This window comes from Pongo abelii, chromosome 11 (assembly GCF_028885655.2).
Source record: "Pongo abelii isolate AG06213 chromosome 11, NHGRI_mPonAbe1-v2.0_pri, whole genome shotgun sequence".
NCBI lineage: Eukaryota > Metazoa > Chordata > Mammalia > Primates > Hominidae > Pongo > Pongo abelii.
Window position 1 is genome coordinate 83,596,024 of NC_071996.2, and position 7,506 is coordinate 83,603,529.

Below are 7,506 nucleotides of genomic sequence, written 5' to 3' on the forward strand. Positions count from 1 at the left end.
GTGTGCAATAAATTACATCTGTGGAGTAAAGAAACCGCTAAGATGGTAAATCAGCAATTTTTAAGGGTTGACTAGCTTCTTCAAAATGTCCTGTGGGCAGAAAAATAATATACTTCCCTGCAAATTGTCTATTGATATCTATGTAATACAAAAAGTGAAAACAAACATTTGGATATATAATAGTCTTGGAAATAAAGACAAATATCTAATAAAATCACAGACCCTCAGAGTGGTAAGGACCTTAGACACCAGCCCAAAGCAGAAATGTGTTGTAATAGATTGTAGCCAGACTTGGCTTAAACCTCCAACAATAGAGATCTGATTTTCTCACCAAGCAGTCCTTCTGGTTGTTGTACAGATTGAGGTGTTATTATGAAGTTGTTTCTTTGAGCCAACAATACGCCTTCTATTTTGCTTTCACCCGCTGACTCCTGCTCTGGTCTCTGGAATGACACAGTGAAAATAATCCCTATAACAACACTTGACAGTCCTTTAGATATTTGAAGACAGCTATTAAGGTTTTCCACTAGTCTGATTCCTAAGTTTAACCTGTCTCTGTTCCTTCAACATTTCCCATAGATCATAGTTTTCTGACACTGCCAGCATCTGCCAGTCCCATAAGAGATTGTAGATGTCTTTCTTGAATTATAGGGGAAGAGGTTGCCGAATTGAGCAAAGTAACTTTTCCATGTATCTAGTACATTCCAGGGATTGTGCCAACGTGATCTGACTATCTCAGAATGAAGGGATTAACACTTTCCATAACATTCTTATTAACCATGTGGTCAACTAAATACTCCAGATTGTTTCACGTGAACTGCTGTCTGATTGCTTTTTCCTCCCATTTTGTACTTACATATTTGCATTTCCAAGTCTAGACTGCAGACTTTTATTCCTGCCAAATTTCATCTTGTTGTTTTGGTCTGATATTTTTGTCTGGAAGTATAAAGTTGGGCAATAAAATTTTGAATCTTGAGTCAACCATTGCCAAGCTCTTAGAATCTAATAATTATGTCTTCTATTTCCACTGATGTAAGTGTTGATCAGTAGAGATTGAGGAAAGGAACCCTCCAGTCTTCCCTGTTTGCCTGCATTCCAGATTGAAACAGAGATATGAATGATACCCTTATCTTGCATATTTGTCCTTAGATAGTCTTTATAAAGCCTTTTAATACTACAGTCTTATGTAAACTCACAGCCACCTATAAGATGGACTTACAGCCATTATTATCTTTGTTTTACAGATAGGGATACTTGCAAGGTCATACAGCTACCAAACAGCACAGTTAAGACTAGAACATAATCCAATTCTTCCTCGTCTGTACTATTGCATCTACCAGCAGGACTCATGCTTACCTTGAGGAAAAAAAGTAGGCTCTATCTTACCAACATGAGCTGCCATTGAAATCCATATAGCATTAGGAAGAAAGGAAGGTTCTCAATATCCTTTAACCTGACATGCACTATGTCCCTGATAAACAAAGCAAGACAACATTTAAAAGTAATCTCTGGGCTATGATTCTGCTTACATAACCAGCATATCCATAAGGTTATTAGGAGAGGTAATTCTTTTTTCTGAAAATATTATACGCCAATCTTAACATTCCACTCCCACCAATCTAATAACTGGTAAAATATGATAAAATTTTTTTGAATGTTTTATCCTAAAAAGACATGTAAAAATGTATATTCTTTTCTAAAGATGAGTCCTTTACATAATAATTTGTTCTACCATTTCATGATAGGTAGGTTCATATTTTTCTGGAAGAAGGACATTATTAGGTGCCAAGCTTTCAGAAACCTTTACAAGACTCTATAATGGTTTGGAATACTGCTAAACAGGAGACAGTAGCCAATTGATGAAAGTTTCTTTTCCATCCTGACAGGAATCTTCATCTGCATATAGAGACTCAAATTCATTTTTAGTTATTTTCTGATTACCTCCTTACATATATTGGTCTATGATTGCTTCTCTAACTTGATTTGTCTTATTATTTGGAAATTTTGCCCTTTTGTAGCAAATATGAAACCAAAACAGGTTTTGGATATTGTGACTTCTAGAGACCTGAGATCATTTGTCTCCAGTGTAGAGTCTAAGTCATTCTTTTTACTCTTCCTCCTGCTCCAAACATAGCTTAAAAAGTCACTTAGGCTGCATTTAGTAACTTCTTTTCAAACTTTCAAATGTATTCTGGGTTTTAATCTTTCTGACATTATTTCTAGATGTTTGTGTTTCTCTTTTCAATTAGAGATTATTTTTGAGTTTCTTCTTTCTTTTTTTGCGTCTTTTAAAGCGAAAGAGATGAATCAGAAAACTCTTTATACAGCAATACTGATTTTTTTTACTAATGCTTCCTCATTTTCTTTTTTCTTTGAGTTATTTCTTTTTTAATTTCATCTTTTATAGATCTCCAACCCTCAAAATTTGTTCAAAAAAAGAAAGAAATCTCTTACCCATTACATACCATATTCCATTTTTAGAGTCTCTAAGTTAGAGGTGTATCTGTGTTTTTACTGAAATTTTAGAATTTCGGTTCTTTCCTAATTTATTACATTTTTTATACCCTTTGAGTTACTGGCAAGAACAAATTAGCCAAGAATATGGCCAAGAATACCTTCATACTACAGAGAAAATGTAGTGATGAATGGGTTTGACCAGATGTTTTCCTCTTTGGTTTAAGCAGAAAAACTGTAGAAATACTCTTCCCAATCCATACACATTTCGTATGGATAATGCCTTGGCAGCACCAAATGGGATGGAAAAGGTCTTTGTAAAAATAAAATGTTATTTAGTGAAGTTTGATTACTATTATTTCTGGCATGCTAATATCTTAGAATTATTATTTCATGTGGTGGAAAATTTGAAGATGTGTATAAAAATTATTAAATTCCAAATACATGCAGACTTAATATCTTTAGGAGCTGGTATTTTCTGTGCATTAAGGCCTAGCATATTGGTCTTATCAGAAAGCTGAATACTAATATGAAGAAATAAGCCCCTATTATTGTGGGTTAGTTACCTCAGAAGCTTACCAGTTACTATGATGCTAACCAGAGACTAGGTTGCCAGTATAAAGGCTGCTTCTACCAGAGTCACTCTGCCCAGTGGTAGACAAGGAAGCAGAACCTTGACAAGGAGAAATTCATTTTATTATGGTGAGATCCTTTGTGTACTCAGTACGGTAATTTCAGACAAGCTTGTTAGAAGATTCTGATCTTTCTATTTATTTCATCGTGCAGTACCTTCACTAGAAAATATTAATAAAAGCAACATATTAGGGCCTCATAAGACCTGTTCCTATTTCCCTCATTCCAGAATCAATAACATGCATGACTGTGTGTTCCTAACTCATCCTGGAATGATAGCAACAACCACATGAACCAACTTTTTTCCCCTTTAGAATTTATGAAGCACCTTACATGTGCTATCTAATTCAATCCTCAGAACAGTGTTACCAGGCAGGTGATATGGTTTGGTTGTGTCCCCACCCAAATCTCATCTTGAATTGTAATCCTCATAATCCCTACATGTCAAAGGAGGGAGATGGTGGGAGGTGGTTAGGTCATGGGGGTGGTTTCCCCCATGCTGTTCTCGTGATAGTGAGTGAGTTCTCACTAGATCTGATGGTTTCATAAGGGGCTCTTTCCCTTTCACTTTCTACATGAGCTCTCTCATCTGCTGCCATGCAAGATGTTCCTGCTTCCCCTTCTACCATAATTGTAAGTTTCCTGAGGCCTCCCCAGCATTGCAGAACTGTGAGTCAATTAAACCTCCTTTCTTTAAAAATTACCCAGTCTTGGGTAGTATCTTTATAGCAGTGTAAAAACAGACCAATACAGTAGGTGTAACTATTTCAATTTTACAGATAAGAAAATTCTTTGAAGGTCAATTACTTGCTTCAAGTGAAAGGCTAGGTAGTGACATCAGTGAACCAGAACATCAGTGAAGGCAGATCTCCTTCAATTTTAAATACATCATGTATTCTTTTTGTTACATTACAACTATGAGAAAATCTGTGGCTTCTTTAAAAATTCCATCAGAGGATTCAAAGAAGAGATAGAGGCAGAGGTTAATGGTAGCTTAGGTCTGGAATAAGTGGTATTAGATGAAGGTAAACCTAAATAGCAAGGTCCTCAACTGGAAAAAATTTAAAGAACTATTGTACAGAATGATCCCATGATAAGAACTCTCCAATGACAAGAAATGTCAGTGGCTCCAGCTCTAGAAATCACCTTTACTCTCAATTGGGATGAACCCTAAGATGAAATTAAAAGGCTAATTAGGATCTTTGGCTTCTGAGACATAGTTCATTGGGCATAAATGGAGAAAGACATCAGATGATGAGAAAAGCAAAGAAAAAAATTCGGTAGTTTACAGTCGTTATATTAGACAAGAAAGACAAAAGCTTTCCAATGTCATATCTTTATTTCTTGTAGTGAACTACATTTCTGTTTGCCAAATATTCTTGTTTCCCTCCCTGCAATGTTCATCACTGCAGAACCCTTCCTGTGGGAAGATTATACATTCCCTTCCTATTGCACTTGAAAGTGATTGTGAAACTTGGTTTGACCAATGAAGAACAGAAGTGAGTGTGTGTGTTCTGAGTGTGAGCTTTAAGAGCCAGCCCATGCTTTGCCATGTGTCTTTTCTCTTCTTCAAGAATAGCAACATCCTGAGCAGCAACAGCTCCAATCTATCTATTAACACTTGGCAGATTAGTCCTATCAGAAAGCTAAATCTTTTCTTTTTCAATTGTTAGCATTTAATGGACATCCCTCCATGTGGCTTCAAGCCACCAAGACCCCAACCTCACACCCCCACCCCACCTCTGACACCCTTAATCGTCTCCTTGGCTCTTCTGCTGAAGAATTTGGCCTTCACGACAACAGCTGCTTTGGGAGCTTTCCCTTTTCCAGAACTTTTTAGTTGCCAGATCATACCACGTCAACAATAGGAGCAGCTCCAGTCTTGTTTTTAGCAACTTTCACCCATGTCTGCTCCCTGACCAAAGTCCGCAATTTGTCAAGATTGACAGCAGGGCAGAAGCTCTGGTTTCTCTTTAAGTGGTAATGCCTCATGCCAACTTTCCCAAAGTAACCTGGGTGATATTTGTCAAAGTTGATCCTGTGTGATGCATGCCACCAGCCTTACCACGGCCTCCTGGATGCTTCCAGTGCTTTACTTTTTTCCAGTATGGCTGTGGCCGTGGCTCACATAGCCCAAAAGTTTCTGGGTCTTCCTCAGTCTGGATGGCATGTCAGCAGCCCAGACAAAAGCAAGAAAGCTGAATCTTAATGATACAGTGTGCCTGAGTCAATCCTGGGACCCCTCTCCATTACATTCTCTACAATTATATCCTAGGTGATCTCATTCAGTTCCATGACTTTAAATACTAACCACAAATGAACAACTTGTGAACCTCATAAAGGTTATATTCAGCATCAGCCGCTCCTCTGAACTCCAGGCTCATGTATTCAACCTCTCCTCTTATATGTCAAATGACGACCTCAAACCTAACATGAGAAAACCTACCATGTGAATTTCTGTCAAGTCATCTATTACCATCATATTTTCTATGTCAGTATAGAAATTTCCTTTCTCTCAATGTTTACACAAAAACCTTGAGATCATCCATGCCTCATCTATTTTCTCACGAGACATATCCCATAGGCAAACTGTGTGAACTCTACCTTCCAGTCATACCCAGAGTCTGACTGTCTCCACCTTTATCACTAGAGTCTCAACCATCTCCGTCTCTCATATGGATTATTGCAATAGGCTCCTACTGAAACACCTGGTTTTTAGCACTGTATACTCCACACATGGAAGCCAATGGGATCATTTGAAAATAGAAGTTAAATCATCTCATTCATCTGAACTCACAAGATAAACTCCATATTCATTATCCTACCCTTCTGTTAACCTCTTGTTCTCCTTCACGTTTCTTTTTCTTCTAGGATCTTATCTCTTATCCTGTCCTTCGTCACTACCCTCCAAATTGGCCTCCTTTCTGATCCTCAAATAAGAGAGGCATGCTGCCACCCCAGGCATTGCATTTGCTTTTCTTCCTGGAAAAGGTTATTCCCAAGCTATCTGCACACTTTAATTCAAGTGTCTACTGAAATATCATCTTACCAAAAGTCCTTCCTTGAGCACAGTATACAAAATAGCATTTAATCTTCCAGGGAGAATTCCCTGGCTGAGTGTGGAAGCATGCTGCATGTGATTTGGGCTGGTCACTGCCAAGGCAGGGTTAGTCTGAGCTGGCATGGAACCACCCCTCATAGCTTCAGCTGAAATCAGGAGTGGGCCACATGGATGTGAAACACACCATAGAAGCATTGACTAGCGTTGACACGGAGATATGATGACAAGTTTTTGCCCAGTTAAATGAAAATCTGTTTATAGATGAAAGCAATTAACTGATGAGGCTACTAAATGAGACTTGGAGAAAACTGATTACTGACTGAGGCAATTATTATAAACTAATTGACTAATGAGGACTAATTCTAGCAATTTTACTAATGTATAATGAGGTCATTTCCCTAACTTCCTCATAAATTTATTATTTTGTAAGCCATTGCCACCCAAACTCTTTTTGTTGTTTTATTTTGTATTTTTTGATTTTAGATTTATGTGTTTAAATTTTAAAAAGATAAATGCTTTGTATAAAAAAGCTATAGGAAGCTATAAAGAAATGAAAACTTCACCATATTTCTTATCCTGCTGACAGAAGTTAAAAAAAATTGTACTTTGGCATGTAAACTTTCAGATTTTAAAAATTTTCTGTTTGAATGAACATTTACTTATATATAATATTTAAAATAAACTATATCAACTGTTCACTAACTCATTTTTCTCAAATGCAATATATATTAGGTCCTCTTCCATCACTACAATAGATTCCTCATTATTTTTAACAGCTGTATAGTATTCAATTACACAAAAATTCTTTAACTGATTCCTCTAATAAACATTTAAATAATTTATAATTCTTTATTATTAAGAATGATGCTCAAAAATCAAAACGATAAAAAGCAAAGTGTGGTGTTCCACATACATACTACACAGATTCTGGTTTTGAAATGTGACTCTCCACTAAATGGAGCCAGGTCTCCTCAGAAAAATGGCTGATTCCACAGCTGGGACAATGAGAATGAGCCTGAACCATCTTGTTGTATCAGAAACTAGGAAAGTGTCCTAAAAATGATCAAGCTATGTCAAAGGGACATATAAGCTAACTTAAAGCAGTCTCATTTGCTAAATCTGATATAATTTGAGCACCAAAAAACTATATCTTAATAAATATTGTATTTGTTAATATTATGTTAATAAATCCTCATATAATATTTTTTCTTGAATTAAATCAAAATCCATTATTCCATACTAACACAAAGAAAAAATAGATAAAAAATGAGAATCTTTCTTATGGAAAGTAAACAAATAAATGTAGAAGAAATGGTGGAATTAGAAAATCTGTATTTGGCAATCATCACACTAATAAT

The 7,506-nt window shown here is 36.4% G+C and overlaps 1 pseudogene; it reads right to left on the bottom strand.

Moving 5' to 3' along the window:
* Window positions 1-4,810: 4,810 nt before the first annotated feature.
* LOC129057823 (large ribosomal subunit protein uL15-like) lies at window positions 4,811-6,509 on the bottom strand (annotated as a pseudogene).
* Between the last annotated feature and the right edge of the window lie 997 nt (window positions 6,510-7,506).